The sequence below is a fragment of the Pinus tabuliformis genome, chromosome X, assembly GCF_031772625.1.
Source record: "Pinus tabuliformis cultivar Carrire ecotype Pingquan chromosome X, CPIR1, whole genome shotgun sequence".
Classification (NCBI taxonomy): Eukaryota; Viridiplantae; Streptophyta; class Pinopsida; order Pinales; family Pinaceae; genus Pinus; species Pinus tabuliformis.
The window spans coordinates 1,659,105,922-1,659,124,708 of record NC_142308.1 but is presented as its reverse complement, the minus strand read 5'-3'; the positions used below and the strand labels follow the sequence as shown (position 1 = coordinate 1,659,124,708).

General features: G+C 40.3%; 1 pseudogene; it reads left to right on the top strand.

Annotated features, from left to right (window-relative positions):
* The first annotated feature begins 801 nt into the window (after positions 1–801).
* On the top strand, positions 802–1,563 carry LOC149146374 (annexin-like protein RJ4 pseudogene; annotated as a pseudogene).
* Positions 1,564–18,787: the final 17,224 nt, after the last annotated feature.

The following is an 18,787-nucleotide window of genomic DNA, read 5'->3' as shown; positions in this document are numbered from 1 at the left end:
AAGGAACTGTAATACTTCACTGGTTCTGGCCATTTTTTCTTCAATGTCTGATTTACACCTTAAAAAACTGATCACAACTACTACTCAATGCAGAAAAGTAATATCTACTCACAGTACACAGCAATATCCTTTATAAATGTCAGCAAATGATCAGTGTGCAATATAAAATATTACAATCAGTTCACCAAAATCTTTATGCAGTAGTGGAATCAAGGAATCAATGCACTATAATGAGTTTTAAATACAATGCCACAATTGGGGCAGCAGCAACTGCAAACTTGTTTGGATCCTTCAAGTACTCCTTCAGAAATGATGGTTATCAAAACTTCAATAATTATAACACCATGTCATGGGCATTCTTTGAACTGTAATTTACAGCGGTCAACCTCAACAAAACATTAAACATATGAATGGCACCAGCAATCAAATCATATCCAACTATAGGAGGAGAAGCACAAAATCTCGGTTGCAAATGGAATTCGAACTATTCAAAATGTATTTGAAACCAATCACTACACCATTGGATCGTATACCATTCAGGCCTCATACGAACTTATTTAAAACAGCAGCTTCAACGTATTTCAGGCAGCATCATAACGTATTCAGGAAGCTTTAATCACAGTTTTCGATGCATTCAATACAGCTCCAGGTCAGCACACAAATAAATCAATGAGCGATATACAAAACTGATTTCTTTCTCTGCAATAGAGACTTAATGTCCAACACATACAGTGCACATATTAAGAGCAATAATCAGCACAAAAAGAAACTACCTTTCCAACCTGGACACCACCACCAGAAATGACGTGCATAGTATTGTCAATGCAGGTAAATCAATTAGTTTAAGGATGGGTGAAGAGAAGCCCCCTCCCTGTAAAAGGCCTCACAGAGATAGGAGAAAAAACAGAGTTTGTAGGGAAGTTGTTGTAGTTATGGAGGAAAATATCTGGAAAGAGCACAAATGAGAAGTCAATCATACAAATATTAGGACATAGAACTGCAACACAACGCAAAGTAATCCATCAAAGTTATTTTCAACTGTATGAAGAGGATCTCTTGAAGCGATTGGAATCTGAGCTTTCAAGTGACTTTGAGAAAGCTGTATTCCTTTGGGTACCAGATCCAGCTGAACGTGATGCGGTCATATCTCATGATGCAATAAAGAAGTGGAATGGAAAGAATATATCGCTTTTAGAAATTTCCAGTGCTCGATCTTCGGCTGAACTATTGATGGTGAGGCAAGCATATCATATTCGGTACAAAAAGTCCCTCGAAGAAGACGTGGCTGAAGATTTCCAAGATGCAGTGCGAGTTGTGATCAAGTGTATTTGCTGTCCTGAAAAACACTTCACAAAGGTTTTGCGCTTAGCGATAGAAAAACTCGGGATAGATGAAGATGCACTAACATGGGTGGGTGTAACACGTGCGGAAGTTGACATGAAGCATATCAAAGAGGCATATGCTAAGAGGACCAACAAGACTTTGGAATATGCAATAGCGTCTGAAACCTCTGGAGACTATCAGGATTTTTTGCTTACATTGATAGGCAAAGATCATGCTTAAGCTCATTCATCCGAATGGCGCCTTTTGAAACATTTATGCCTGAAATGAAGAGCTTTAGAATCTTAATAATTTCAAGCACACAACCTGTAGACACTTTTCTTTGAGTAGTTTCAAAGTTGTCTCGACTCACTGGATCATAAACATAATGCACAATTCATGTTGTTAACTTCACCATCTGATGCAGCTTAAAAGGGACTATTTTTTCCTTTCGAGTAATGATCCCGATGGAAAATCATGAGAGCTGCATAGATCAATATACAAAGACTCTAAATAAATTTGAAATTTGAAATTTTCATTAAATTGTAGGCGAGTGGGCCACCTTTTCATTTCGGTTTCTGGACCAAAAGATTACAGCGAGCCTGGTGCTGTTCCATGTCAATGAATGCTGCAAACCATGTTACCAATATATATCACCGTATATATATCACTTTAAAACAGCGCACATTCAATATTAAAACAACGCATTCAATATATATCACTGTATATAACCATGCTACCAATATATATCACCGTATATATATCACTTTAAAAACAGCGCAAATGCAGTTTGATACCACGAACGCAAATCCAAAAAACAGATGTTTAAGAGCAGCGTTTTAAAAAGGAGTGTATCATTTTAAGAACTTCGTGTAGCCCTACAGCAACAATGTACGCGAAGATGCAGGGTCTTTATGCCACGGAGATAGAATCGGAGCTTGTCACTGATGAATCAAGTTGGAGTCATGGTGATGTCAATATACAGGCACAATCTCATATTCGATATGTAGAGCCTGATACTCGTGATTGGCGAGGTCGGTCACCACTACCTGCTCCTGCTCCCGAGGAAAGGTCCTGGGAAAGTCGAATTAAGAAGAAACCTAATGAAGAACCAGCCGAATTCCCAAAACAATTCTGAGCTCAAAGGGAATGAGGTTGTGGCTTATTGTTCCAGAAGAAAACCTACGAGGTAGATGAAAACCGTGAAGGGAAATGAGATTGCATAGCTGAAACCCTTAGAAATTTACGGCTCTCGGAGTAATCTGGATGCTCTTTTTTTTTTTTGCAAAATCTGCGAGCTCTTGAAATGGAATCCGAACGCAGACATGGCCATCAGAGACAGATCACCATAACGCAGTATGAGTGGTATCGAGTATTACAATAGACTGGAGCACAAAGAATAATGGCAGAAGCGTTTTTGCTGACAAGCGCAGAGATACCGTGTTAGACCCAGAGCGCAGGTACAAGGAAAACATTTCAAATCAGGTCAGTGCAATAGAAGAGCAAGGTGCATGCCGGACTGTATTAGAGTAGGTGTGGCAGATTGACATAGCCGTTTGAGGACAGAGTGCTGGCAGAGGTAGAGGCGTTAACCAACGAATGCAATTACACTAGAGGAGAGAGCGCTGGCAGAGGCAGAGAGAGGAACGTTTCATAGGTTCAAGTGAATATGGCAGACAATGCACAGGTCTGTATAAAGGAATATGGCAGAAATACACTACACAGAAAGGCCATAAACAAATGGCTCAAATTACTTATGCAGGGTAGGAATACGCTTGCTCTGATACCATGTTAAACACACATGGGAAACATAGAATAGGAAAGATAAATCATGTGAGTAAATTTTTTTATTAACAGGAGATATACATTTATAGTACATTATGTGACTCTTGGGTTTCAGATCCCAAGGTCTCTTGGACTGCTTTGGTCTATTCGGCTTCCACACTAACCGATTTAGGATTAGGTGTCCAACAATATATATCTGATCCTATATTGTTTATGATAATAGATCTATATTCTTGGATAGTGTTATGTTGGTTTGATTCTACAGGTGCTCTTTGAAGCTGGGTAGACAAGGAAGCGAGTGGCAAAGATCTATCAGAAGGGAGAGGAATCGAGCGAGGAACCAAGCGCAAGACAGAGGTTGGTCTCCTTATTCCCCTCTTATCTATTTCTCATAAAGGAAAATGGAAGTAGTTTTAGTTTGTTTGTTTCTAAGGTAGCTACCAGCCTTAGTGGGACTAGCAGCTCTGCATAGACACTAGTTTTCCCGATAACACCCCTCATACATTTTTACATGATAATTGGAGTGCTGCAACCCCCTCACATATAACCTTACAAGCACTCCTCTATTTAAGATCTCCTAGGCACTGGTCTACAATCAACACAAAGGCTATCTCTAGGGAGATTTCTTGTCTCATGCTGCACTTGTGCTGCATGGTGCAAGATTTAGCGACAACATCTTTCTGGCATCATTGTCGGGGAACGGATTAGAATATTTCCCCCTGGGTACGCCAAAGTTTTACATTTCCCTTGTTAGGTGAGCTAAGGAAGTGTGCGTTGAAGATATCTCACCTTGCGACTCCACTGATTAATTTTATTGTAAACATCCTGGCGAATGCACTGTGTGAATATTAATTGTAAATATTGTGGCAACTATATTTGTCAAGAAATGGAAGAGACGATAGAAGAGAAGGTTAGCTTAATAAAGAACTCTTTATATAGACTGATGAAACTAGAGTTAGAAAATAGAATACTTTCGCGATAACATTTCTCTTTCTCTGACAAAGAGCAAGAAGCCAGAACACATGAAGAAGAGCAAGATGATCTAGATGATGATGAGATGGATGATAGTTGTAGGCAGTTCGTCGATTTCATGATGGCTCGAATCCACAAGGGAAGTTCTCCTCGATTATCTAGAAATACATCAATGGGACATGAAAAAAAATAAGACACTTCCTCCGAGGAGCCTTCCAGGCCAACTGACAAGGGAAAGGGACTTCTAGATATAAATGGATTTAAACCCAAAGTCCTCAAAGAAGAGAAGTCACCCTCCCCTTCCTGGCTCATATGTGAGGAAGCCAAAGAGCCAAGTGGTGTTTGTGGCTGCCATGAACAAAAAGACATCAGTTAGAAAAATGTATGTGAAGAAGAGGCTACTGCAAAAATTCCTTTTCTATTCCAGGATCTTGTGGCTGAGTACATAAGAATATTCTTTAGTTAGCAACAAAGATTATTTCAAGAGAATGTATCAGGTTACTTGTTTGAAGACTTTTAATGGTGCATGCTCATTTTAATTTTTGTTTTTCAACAATGTGAAGGCATAAGGCCCAACACTCGAATGCTGACCTAGCTTCATTGGAGGGTTGAACACACTTAGCTTAATTAAGTTATGTGTATAAGTAGGATTGTACATAAATAAGCTCACCAGCTGATAATTTACTTTTTTAGCTGTCAGATTTTTTATTTTTGCATTATAGATTGAGGAGGAAAGTCCCATGAAGATTTTGTTGATTACAAAGATTCATTTATTACTGACTCCATGCCCAATCATGAAGGATGTTGGTCTATAGGTTCTCAGCACCTTGCCATCAAGGCACTGCCCCCAGTAGGAGCCAATGTTGTCACTCACTGCTTCATAGGTTATCAGTTGCCTCAAGTACCAAACAACAGTGACTTTAAAGACATTTTTCAAACCATAGAAGCTATCAGAGCCAAATTATACCCTCTCTATTGCATAGTGCTCAGAAAGAGATTTCCAGTGGTATATGAAAGTCTGAAAATGGACTCATGGAGAAAAAGTTAAGGCATTTTAAAGTCTACCTTGGAAAAGCCCAACAAACCAAGAAAATGACTAAGTGTGGAGGCCAATCGCAATCGGAGGTCTGGGGGGGCCGATCGCAATTGAAAACCAACTATCGATGAAGGTCGGTAGGCAAGGAACACTGGCAGAATGAAAAGCAGTGATCCGCCGATCGCCAATATCGCTTATCAGTAATGGGCGGGTCTGGGTGGAGCATTTATCACAATCAGCCATTGGCAAGATCCTTGGGGCACACAGCTAAGGTTATCAGCACATCGCAATCCTGAACGCCGATATTTCATCTCGCATCCTACATCACTCAGGTCTCCCGCATCTCGCAAATCTAGCAGTCCCATAGTCACAGCATACTCCAAAGCATGTGGGGGCTGACTTGCGATATATTGTTGCACTGTCAGGGAAGGGCTGGAAAGAGTTAACAAAGAAAATCATGGAAAAGACAAGGGTCAGTCCTCCCTTTTCTCTCTTCTCTAGGAAGCATCTGTGATTGGCGGATCGCCGAGGTTTCAACTTAAAAGGACCTGCAAACCACCGATATTGCGATAAAGTGGTGCATCACCGGGGGGCTGAGAAAACCAAATACAAAGGAAAATCATGAATAAACAGGGTTAGGCAGGCCTTTTTCTTTCTCCTCCAAGGGGCCATCTAGCGAACTCTAATTGGTCCTTAAAGCAGACATGGCAACTGATGTCACCAATGACGTGGTAGTACAAATGCTGATGTGGTAGTACCGATGCTAACGTGGAAGTACAAAGGACACGTGGCAATATGGATGATGATGTGGCAAATGACATGTGTCACTCAATTTTGGCTTTTTCAGGGATCCTATGGGGCCATTTCCGGGTGACATGTGTCACCACTCACTGGGTGACACGTGGTAGTGGTGACATCACCCATCGTAATCGACGATCGGCGATCGCGCAATGTAAATGCTTTCTCTTCCACCAAAATTCCTCCCCAGTTGCGATTGCGATAAGGAAAGGGGCCCCTGTATGTGATAGGTTATGTGTTTTATTATATAGGGATTACGCGTTCGGGATATCAGTTAGTGTGGTGTAAGGGGAAATCAAAGGCATTTTAGGTTATAAAGGAGAAGGCCCACGCGCAACAATTGAGAGCCTTAGTGCTCAAAGGGCTAAGTACTTGGTTCAGGCCCTCAATCACATGAATGAATAAACTGAAAGCATAGGGTCCAAAGGGGAAATTAAAAGTGCCTGCTTGTTCGTTTGTTTTTAATCTTAAAGGCCGACGACTGTGTTCCGCAAAGAGCATTGTCACAGAGATTTACATGGGCAGATAGGCTGGTAGCTAAGTACTTTAATGGAGCATGGTGCTGTTACATATCAATATGGGGGGAACTCATGAAGTGTTAATGTCACGGCATGGTGCTCCACTTCATTGCATAGAAAATGACTGCTTGGGCACAGGACTGTCCCACTTGACTTCCTACTCCACCAAACAGGTCACTTAGTTAGTTAAGGAAGAATTGACAAAAGCTAGCCAAGTAGCAGTGAACCACCTCAGCAGTAGAGAGAAGCATGATGACAGCAGGGACATGGTTCAATCCAAGACCAACACTGAAAAAGCAATGGGACACCTCCTCCTTCCTCTCTCAATCTTCTTTCTTTGTGAATTTATTTCTGTATTTTTCCAAGAAGGGATTCGATTCCTGTTGTAATATTTAATTAGGTGGTATAAGAGCCTTACAGAGCTGGAACAACTATTCTAGCATGACAGTTGGGGGCTCAGGCTCAGATATTTTGATTGTAACTCAAAGCTCTCCCCCTCTTCTTATAAATAGGGGATGAAATCTATAACAAGGGTTCTAGAATTTCTCACCCTCAAGGTCTGAACTCTGTGGTACCATTTTGGCTCATAACTATGTAAGTGAATGACTATTACCTGATATTGTATTACTTTACTCATGCAAAACTATCAAACTATCATAGAAATGGTGGATATTCCTCCTTCTTAACCTTACACAATGTTTGTCCTCATGTTAACTCCATTATGTTTATATTCTTTTCTGAATTCATGTGATTACTGTTGTTAGAAACATCTCAAGACCTCCTCACAGACTTGTTGGTATCAATATGTTATGCATGTGCCTCTAGTTTCTTACATATCCATTTGTATCGACATTGTTAATGCTAGTGCCTGCCTAGATTATTGAAATCATATATTTAACATATACTCTTCATGAATCACAACATCCATCCTCTCTTCAGTCCATTATTTCTGCTTGTAACTGAAACAAGTGTAAAATTTCCCATTGATTGCAGCTCTATGTGTTCAATATGAAATTTTGAATGTTTTGGGCTCTATATGACGAGTTATGATTTCCCATAATCCTCTCTCAATTAATCAACAAATCCTATTAAGCTATAATCCCCTTTGAAGTAATCGGCCTCCATTGTTCTATGTCATACTTCTGGGAATTGTGTGGGTGAGGGAATACCTGAAATATATAACTCATACCTTTGGAGGAATGAACCAAGCCCCCCTCATACCTTTTTACATGATAATTGGAGTGTTGCAACCCCCTCACATATGACCTTACAAGCACTCCTCTATTTAAGATCTCCTAGGCACTGGTCTACAATCAACCCAGAGGCTATCTCTAGGGAGATTTCTTGTCTCATGCTACACTTGTGCTGCATGGTGCAAGATTTAGAGACAACAGACGACGTCTGTCTCGCCATCAGTTTGGGGATGGAAATTTGTCGACTTAGTGAGATTGGTGTCTAGCATTGACCAAAGATTGGACCAAAATGTATTGAGGAACTCGTTGTCCTGATCTAGGATGATAAACTGTGGGATCCCAAAGTGTACCCACACTCATTCAAAGAAGAGTTTAGCAGTGGCTTCTGCTGTGACATTCTTCTTGCAGGCCTCCATAATGGCCATCTTCAAGAATCTGTTGACAACCACAAAAACTCAGTCGTTTCCATGCTTAGTAGAAGGAACTTCCAACATGTAATCCATGGAGATGGATTCCCAATGTCGGCTAGGGGTAGGCAATGAAGTATAGACGCCTTGCTTCTTGATGGTCGGTTTGGAAATGACGCATGAAGTGAAAAATCTGATGTACTTCCTGACATCTTGTCGAAGATTCGAGCAATAAAAATATTTCTACAGTACTGCCACCATTTTCTCGACCCCGAAATGCCCAACGACCTGACTGTAGTGCGCTTCCCAAATCATCTTGGCACGCTCACTTGAAGGAACACAAAGGTGTCCCAAGTGGCATAACAAGGCTTCTTGTATGTCAAAATATGGAACTTGTTGACCCTCCAAGAGCATTTGGTATGTGTGGCCAAATTCTGGGTCGCTTTTGTAGAGAAGTGGCCAGTCAGAAGTCTTGTGCCCACAAGAGTTGAGCACGATGGTTAACGCCATGATCAGTGGTAGATTGAGGTAGACTGCAACATTATTGGTTCTTCCCTTCTTATACTTGATATTCAAATGGAACTATTGTAGGTATGTGGACCACTTCTAATGGTGATTATTTTGTAACTTCCCTTGCATCTGTATGAATTGCAGGGGTCGGTGGTCTATTTGGATGACCATTTCCTTCCCCAAAATGTAATGCTTCCATTGTTGGCAGGCCTGCACAATGGAAAACATATCCTTTTCATATGTGGGATACTTCTGGACTGTGTCTAAAAGTGTCCCATTGTGATATGACACTAGATGTCCCTGTTGAGTAAGGACTACCCCAATAGCATAGTCAGAGGCATTTGTCTTGATCTCAAATGGTTGTTACAAGTCTCGTAATGTGAGCACTGGTGCGGAGCAAAGGCTATGTTTCAACTCTGTGAATGCCTTCTGTTAAGATTCATACTAAAAGAATTTTTATTTTTCTCCTCCCTTGGTAACTTGACTCAAGGGCCAAGTGATATGAGAGAATCCCAACACAAACCTGCAATAGAAATTAGCAAGACTGAGAAAGCTACGGAGCTCTGTCAGAGTGGTTGGGGCTAGCCAATATCAAATTACATGGATCTTGGCTGGATCCACATGCACCCCCCATTCATCAACAATGTATCCCATATACACCTAGGTCATGCCAAAAGTGCATTTCTCCAAATTGGCACACAGCTTGTGTTACTACAGTGTTTGGAGAACTTGTTGTATGTGGTGGAGGTGCTCTTCCCAACTATGGATGAAGATCAAGATGTCATCCAAGTATACCACTACAAATGAGTTGTTGAATGGCCACAAGATGTCATCCATCAGCCTCATGAAGGTTTCAGGAGCATTCGTCAACCCAAAAGGCATAACCAACCATTCAAAAAGGCCCTCCTTGGCTTTGATGTAGTCTTCCACACATCAGAGGGTTCAATCGGTACCTGGTGATATCCAGACTTCAATTCGATTTTGCTGAAATATTTTGACCCCTTGAGTTGGTCCAAAAGGTCATCAATCCGTGGGATCAAGTATCTATTCTAGATAGTGATCTTGTTCAACGCTCGATAGTCAATATAGAGTCTCCAACTCCCATCCTTCTTTTGTACCAACATGATCGGGCTCCCACAAGGTGTTGAACTCGACCGGATGTGACCTTTCTGTAACAAATCATGAATCAGCCTCTTCATCTCGTCATTCTCTAGAATGGAGCACCAGTAGATTGGTCCATTGGACAATGGTGCACCTGGGGTCAGATTGATGGAGTGCTTGACCTGATAGTGCAGAGGCACCCCTGTGGGGGAGGTGAATATGTTCTCATACTCCTCCATGACCTTGTCCATCTATTGTTGTCGTGCGGAGGGGCCTTGTCTGGAGGTCATGGCCACCATCTTCATCTTTCCCTGAGGGCTTATCATCAGGAAAACAAATTTCCTAGTTTTGGAAATGAGCTTACTACATTGTTTTTCACTAACTAAAGAGATGGCGGTAAGCGGTGCTACCTCGAGTATCTTGTACAACTTATTTCCCAAAGTAACAATAACAACATGAGACCTTGACTCATACACAACGCTTCCACAAGTATGGTTGGCCTAATAATACATCACAAACATCAAGGGGACCAACGTCATAGAATGCCTCATCTGTGAAGGGCTTGATGTTGTATGGAAGGCGGCACTGCTAGCTCACACGAAGATCCCATCCTTGGTGAAGCCACCCGATGGTGTGTTACACATTATTTTGTCACACCTCTTACACTTCCCTGTGACATACCCTAAAGTGCCTGAAACATGACCATTTTGTAGTATACTCATTCATATATGTAGCTCAAATCCTTCCTAAGACATTGATTGGAAAATGCCTTGAGCTTTCCCTAAAAGAAATAGCTATAAAACCTTAATTTGAGAATCATCACGCTTATGAAACTAAAAACAGTGATGATTTCCTGTTGCACTACACTTGACCCACGATGGCATTGGTATGTTCACTTGTATACTTGCGATGATACTATAAAGGCAATTTTCCCAAAGAGGATGAGAAGCTTTGTGATCTAGAAGTTTCCATAGCGGTAAGTCGGAGGTTGTTTGGCATAGATGAGATCGAATTCTCCCAACTTGGCCTCTTGTTATTATCCCTATGAGCTACCTAATTGATATGAGGGCCAAATCCTATCTTTGGAGAGGTCATAAATCCCTCCCCTAGCCTATATATTCATCCTCTTCCATTCCCAAATGGTTGGTCTATGTCTATTTGCACCTTTATGCTAAGATTGTGCCTATATGATATTGATTTGGCTTGGAGAAGGAGTGCTTGGAGAGCTTAGCTTGGACTTGGATATTCATTCAAGGAGAGCCCATCAACATCAAGGCTTGGTTGTATGCTTCCCCTTATTTTCTAATATTATACAACTGCTAGTTCATTTTCCCTAAATGTGTTTGCTCATGTATCATTTAGCTTAACATTCCTTGATTGGTTAAGTAGGTTTCTTTTGAATATGCTATTTGTATTTGCATACATGGTTGTGTCTCGATCTCTTTTGAAAGTGCATAAACAATGAGAGCAACAAGAATGATCCCATGAAACAAGTGATTCAAGGTCTTCAACAAAGCAGATCAAAATATCATCAGAACGAGGTAGGCCATCTTCTTCGTTTCTCTTTTCAATTGAAACTTAGGAAAGTGTCTGGTAGATTGTCACTTCAGTTGATAGACCCACTCATTGGGCTAGAGGAATCATCTCTATCCATATAGAGGAGTTACCTAGACAACAAAATGGTAACCCCATTGGGGATTAAATTTTTCCTGCCTCCCCTCTTGAGATTTTTTTCACCGAGTCTCTCCCTTTTTCCAGTTATTGCAATGGGGTTTTCATCCTATGATTTGTAACCCTCACTCAATCGAGGGGCATGGGGGTATATCCTTTTATGATCTTTACTCTATTATTTTGTCGAGTCAATGCTTACACGTCATTTCAATGGTGAAACTCCGGTTTATTCTCTGTTGATCAATTATCGGAGTTCGAAAATGGGCTCCATCTGAACTTTTTATGCAAGGTCATTCGTGTAATTACTTTTTGTACATTAGTGTGTGATTTCATTAGTGTGCGTTTTGTGATTTTTGGCATGTCTGTTTTCTTTTGCAGACATATTTTTTTCTTCTTACCTTGTGTTCCACTCGGTTTGCAGAAGACGTCAAGTCATTATGCCAATTTTAATGATGGTGCTTGTCATAGCACATGGAATTTGTCTTCCACAACTTGGCCACTCTTTTTCCCTGATGGCAGGTTGATTGACTTATAGGTTATATGCCTCAATCGAACAACTAACAATATTGTTGAATATAGTGCAGTCATTGAACTATTGTCCAAAGCATTTTCTCTTGGCATTAGGGATTTAGTTGTCAAGTTAGATTCATAGTTCGTTGTGTTACAGTCAAACAATCATTATTCAGTGAGAAATACAGAAATATTGTGTATGTATCTACGTGTTCGATTACTTTTGATTTTATCACATATCAAATGCTCCCCACAATTTGAATACATTAAGAAATGCATTAGAAAATTATGTTCTTTATCGACATTTGCGTCATTTATAAAACTGACCATATTATGGACACATAAGTAGAAAATAAAACATGCATATATATATATATATATATATATATATATATATATATATATATATATCAAGTCTGCCGAAGTTTTTACATCAAAATCTCAAAAAAATAAAGTTTTCTGGAACACTTGGCTTCCAAAGCCTACAAAATGTGTAAAATAGCTAGAAAGGCTATCAGCTTGCACGGTGCTCATGGTAACATGAGACTGCTCTACTCACTCAGCCTAACAGTCGATGCAGTCTTGCGTATACTCCCACTACGTGTCTCTGCCAGTGCAATGGCACCTCATCTATAGTATCATACTCTAGAACTCCCCAAGTAATTGCATCTAGGTTGCCTCCATCTTGGTTAAGGGGTCTGCCCCTTCCTCATAGTTAGCACCCACTATATCATGAGGAACCCACTGTTCTATTTGCGACATGCCAAGCAGTCTTTCTGGTCCCACATCTGCACCTTTATCATAAATTGAGTCTCAGTTACAAAAAAATCATAAGACTTAAGAAAATCCAAAAAACAAGTCTTTACCTACATCAGTCCATTGTTCTCCTGGTGGTAGAGGTAGATCTAGATCCCATCTGAAATTCATGCCAGCATATGCATAGTCGTCCACCATGAGTAATTGGCACTGCAGCCAAGTAAAAAATTGTGGAGGGTAGTGCATCTGTTGACTCGTCCCTCCTCGGGGCATGAGTTTACTCGACTTCACTAGCCTCGAGTCTTGGGGGGTAGGATCTGGTACCTATTCCCACTGATACCAGAATAAGGGCACTCGCTCTAGGAAGAAAGTCACCAGTATCGAGCCGAACCCAAATTGTCTCAGCTTTCGCTTTTTCCCTTTGGTCAGCTGTCTTTTCATATTTTCTAGAAGGCCTCCACACCAGTTGAATATGGTGGGGGCTAGACATTCAACTCCATACTGGAATTGGGATTTTGAACTCTTATGCAGGGCTTGCGTCCCAGAATGTGAGCTATGGTGAATAGGATGGTTCATAAAGGAAGGTTATTGGTGATCGTGGTGATCTTCACCTTCTCACCCCTCATCATCTATGCACCTGGGAAATGCCTTCTAATCAAACCACTAGTACTCTCACCACTTGGGCGAGATCCAAAGAGTTGAACTCTCTCTCCTCCTCAAGATAATCCCCTCATGAAATAGATGTTCATTTATTCTATTTCCAGTTCCTGGCCTTTGATTATAAAGATATCTCGATCCACATCCCAAAGACTGATCAAATAGGGCATTAATTCCATCTCATCCCTCAGCCCTGTGGTTTGGAAGAACTTCAACAACCCACAATATCTCAAGGCATTGATGCCTTCTGGATTCTGGGCTACTTGGTGATCTTCGACCTCATGGCCTCTTTATTTCCATTCCAGAATCATGATCTCCTACAAAACATCATTTCACACCAATTATAGAATTTTTCATGAATCAAAATCAATAATTTTTGCTTTAAAAAGGGTTTCTCCTTAAAAAAAATCCGCTTCGGTGCCATCACACCTATTTTTGTTAACAGATCAATGTCATCATGGGCGTATTTTAGCTCGAGAGTGATTATCGTGGGTCCAATGCCTAAACCCATGATGATTGCCGACGCTCAAAAATTTGAAAATCATCCCTTTTAGCACACAAAATACCATTCAAAATACATGAAAATGTTATGAAATGCAAGAGAAAGGACATACCTCCTACCTGTTGCAGATGGTTCGTGAAATGGTGCCCTGAATATCTCACAATGTTCACTTGAAAATCGATAAAATTAGGGCACAAATGCACTTTTAGAACTTACTATGGTGAAATGGTAAAAAATAATGTTACTGGCTATCTATAAGCTTTGAAGTTATTTTTTTGGTCAATATTTTAGTAATATATTATTACTATTTCTCGATATCAGTGATGGGTGCATTTCTTTGTGCAATTATAGGTGCTTTTGGTGGACAGTGATTATTTTTTAACTGATTCTCACGAGTTTTTTTTTATCTCCTTTTCGGACTCATTAAAAACAAAAAAGGAACCCCCTCGGAGTCATATTTAAGCCCTTTTCTGACTCTCGAAAACTGAAAAGATTGCTGAGTAATTGTCATTTAGAACTCGTTAAAATAAATGAATTGGTGTCATCTCAGTATACGTTTACCCCATTTTCAGGTTGAGATTGACTATTTACGAAAAATGTAAACCTTGATTAACATGGTCAAGATGTTCTCACGAATATTTTTTTCTACCTTTTTGGGTTTGAGGGACAAATTATGAAAAGGGACATGATGGAGTTTTCTTTTTGTCTCTCTTTTCAAACTCTCTAGATATCAAAAAGATACCGAGTCATTCTTATGTCAAACTCGTTAAAACTTTATGACAAAAGATGTGTCGCCGTGATGAGACCAAGTTTCTCCTTCCTAGGACTCATAAAACTTACTAGGATGGATTCATTCGAAGAATGAACTTACTTGACAAGCATATGCTATCCCCTTCAAGATTGTGATAAAAATAATTGGGGTACTTGCTAGAAATAGTGGGGAAAAATGAAGATGAAACATCCTTTGTATAGGCAACATGTCTCTCTTGAACATGACACTCTTCTGATCTTGTTTTGGGTTTGGGATATTCTCACTTAGTCACTTCTCCTCTAGGGTTTTGGGTGATCCATTTTTTCCTCTCATTTGACTACTCCATTTATTCATCATGACCTTTAGTCTTATGTTGACTCAAATGCTTCCACACTTTGTAGTCGTGTCACCAATGTTCAAGGGAAGTCCTTTATGCAGTTATTTACCTATACACTATCTAACCCATTGTTACAGTCTTGGATCTTATTCATTTCATTCCACTTTATTCCTTGTTTTGTGTCAACGATGGGGGACTCATCATTGCACTCCTTCGATGAGTCACTTCCTGTTGACTTCAACTCATTATCCAAGAAGATGACTTAGAAACTCCCTTTTAGTACCTTAGAGCTTGCATGCATTAATGGCAAGTTATTCGCATCTGACGACAAGTCTTCATCATTGGCCTTTGATTGGATGATTCCACGAGTGTTCGACTTCAGTTTCATTATCACATTCATGTATTGCATTTGTACCTTGAGAGCCATTGTCATTATTTGTGGTTTCTCTTGTGCTTTTTAATGGTCCACATCATTGGCCAGTAATCAAGTCATTTTATAGCATGTTCGACTTCAACACCTTCATTTGTATGTTAGAATTCATACTTCGATCGGGTCGGGATGGAGTGCAAGACCCTGCGTCTTGTCTGATATGATTCAGGCTACGTGGAGTTATATGTTATTCATGATTGTACACATGTTTATGCTATATGGATGTTTGTCACCGTATCATGGTACTTTACATTTCTGATGATCCTTCTATATTGGATGGCTACGACCATACCTTGGATCTTAGATTCATAGATGATCCTTCTCATTTGAATGGTTGTACCCATACCATGGATCCTTTCATATAGTCCTTAGCATCCAAATGGTTGCGTCCATACCATAGATTCATGTCTTGATCTTAGATATGTATATGTATGTGCGTCCTTGATTTGTAGGTCTCCTGAAATTGTTTTTCCTCATCCTTGCGAAATCTCGTAAAGCATCTAAGCCATCACTTCTCGTTCTTCCTTCATGCTTTAGGGGGCATCTATTACACAGTATTTTGTCACACCTCCTACACTTCCCTGTGACATACCTTGAAGTTCCCGAAACATGACCATTATGCAGTGTACTCATTCACATATGTAGCTTAGATCCTTCCTAAGACATTGATTAGAAATTCATTGAGCTTTCCCTAAAAGAAATAGCTCTAAAACACTAATTTTAGAATCATGGCTCTTATGAGACTAAAAACAACAATGATCACCTATTGCACTACACTTGACTTGTGATGGAATCACTCTATTCACTTGTGTACCTACGATGATCCCAAAAAGGCAATTTTCCCAAAGAGGATGAGAAGCTTCGTGATCTAGAAGCTTCCAAAGCAGTGAGCTAGAGGTTGTTTGGCATAGATGAGGTCGAATTATCCCAACTTGGCCTCTTGGTCTTATCCCTATGAGCTACCTCCTTCAGATGAGGGCCTAATCCTATCTTTGGAGAGGTCATAACTCCCTCCCCCCAGCCTATATATTCATCCTCTCCCATTCCCAAATGGTTGGTATATCTCTATTTGCACCCTTATGCTAAGATTGTGCCTATATGCTACTTATTTGGCTTGGAGAGCTTATCTTGGACTTGGATATTCATTCAAGGAGAGCCTATCAACATCAAGGCTTGGTTGTATGCTTCCCCTTATTTTCTAATAATATAGAATTGTTGGTTCATTTTCCCTAAATGTGTATGCTCATGTATCATTTAGCTTAACATTCCTTGATTAATTAAGTAGGTTTCTTTTGAATATTCTATTTTTATTTGCATGCCTTGTTGTGTCTTGATCTCTTGTGTAGGTGCATAAATGCCGAGAGCAGCAAGAACAAGCTCGTGACATAAGTGATTCAAGGTCTTCAGCAAAGGCGATCAAAATAGCATCAGAATGAGGTAGGGCATCTTCTTTGTTTCTCTTTTCAATTGTAACTTAGGACAGTGTCTCGTAGATTGTCACTTTGGTTGCTAGACCCACTCATTGGGCTAGAGGGATCGTCTTTATCTGCAAAGAAGATTTACCTAGACAACATGGTGTATGGTTGTGGGTGTGCTATGGCTGGTAAGCCCAACTGCTTCATGATCTCTGCCGAAATGAGGTTCTTTTGGCTCTCTCTATCGACAATGAACTGTAGCAGGGAACCTTTACCCACATCTAGGAGTGGAAGAGGAGCTCCTCCTCCTCTAGATCTTCGGGTTCCTCCTAGATCTTCGTGGTGGAAATAGTAGTGTTGGGCTCCGCATCGATAATCTGCTTCCCTTTGTCATTCTCCTTTTTTGGTTCTGACTCAGATTCAAAACATGCATCTGATTCCCAAGCCTTCAGTTCAACTACCAGTGACTTCTTGGCCTAACACTCACTTGTGTTATGAGTGGAGCTCTTATGGAACTCACACCACTTTGCCATGTCCTTCTTCGGCTTCACGTTATTTTTCTTTTCTTGCAACTTTGGCAGGTCATCTTGGGTCACCCTGCCTTGGCTTTGTCCTTTGTTATATGATTTTAGGGCACCTTTCCCTTGCTTCAGATTCATATATCCAAATTCTTGCTTCTTCTGTTTAAACTTTTGCTTGATCTTGACAGCGTATCAGTATGTCATTCCGAGCGAGGAGATGTCTAGGAACTCCATCTCTTCCAGGATTTACCTGTGTAGGTGGCTGCAGTACTTGAGTACCCAATGTTTCTCAGAATCCTTGATACCCAACTTCATGTGAAGGGTATGAAAAAAATTGGTAAACTCTAGCACATCTTGGTCCCTTCCCTGCCGCAGTCTTGTCCACTTTATGTATTTATCCTCATAGCTCCTAATAGGGTAGTACTGCTCTTTGATGGCATCCCAAAATGAGTTCCAAGTGGGTGTGGATGAAAATAGTGATGTCGTACTTTCATCCTTCTACTCACAGTAGGTTTCCCACCAGTCATTGGCGTGGGGAGTGGCTTTGAGAAGAACAAAAGTAATCTTTTCTCGGCTGGAAAAATAATGAACAAAAGAATATCCTTCTAGCAAATTTAACCATTTATCTATGACATCTGCATCTATTTGGCACTCAAATATTGGAATGTCAAAGTTTACTTGTACCTTAAAAGGAGTGGAGCCTCCATAGTGGCTATTGGATATGGATGCACTGTCGGTGGGCAACCGTTGAAGGATCTGGAAAAGTTATCCATCATCGTGTTCCTTTGTTTCTCGGGGGCCTCCAAAGAGCAATATTTTGATAGGATCTCCTACCCCCTCATCTTTCTTTTCTTCCCCCATGGGTGTTCGTTGGGGTTTGTGAGGCTAATCTTGCAAAGGTTCAACCAGATTGAGCCCTAACTCCTTATATCCTGACCTCGTTAGGGAAATGCAAAGAAAAACAGAGAAAGAGAAGATTGCTCTGATACCACTGATCTAGATTTAAAAAGGAATGCAAAAAATTATGGATATAACCATAAACACAAAGATTTAGTAGAAATAACACTTCATTTCATTAATATCAAATACTGAAATATGATTACAAACATAATGGAAATAAGACTAGCTATGACGATGGTAGCTTATCTCTTAGAAGATATGTGGCAGCTACATGCCTCTTAGCTATGTTACGATGAGGCTAAAAGGCCTATTTATTATTGAGAAACACTAGAAAACCATAAACATCCAAAAACCTAACCCTAGGAGATGAAGCGCCAAACTATGGGCTTTGTATGGGTAAATTGGTACTTCAACTTCTTGGGGTTGTAACTTTGGCATATGATCTCTGTTTGACACGCAAAATACCTCGTTAGAAAAATATATCTGAGGAATACAACTTTTGAATGACCAACATTGGTTTATGCCCCATGTCGGTCCCGGATTTCCCAAAAAAAAATCGTTTAGGGCCTCAAAACGACTCCAGAAGCTCAGGACCCAAAAAACTGCAAAAAATAGTAAATTGTGCTACAAATAAGGAAACTGAAAAACTAAAAGAAACAATGGTGGGGTTCCAAGTGGAATAGGTAGGTGGCCACCA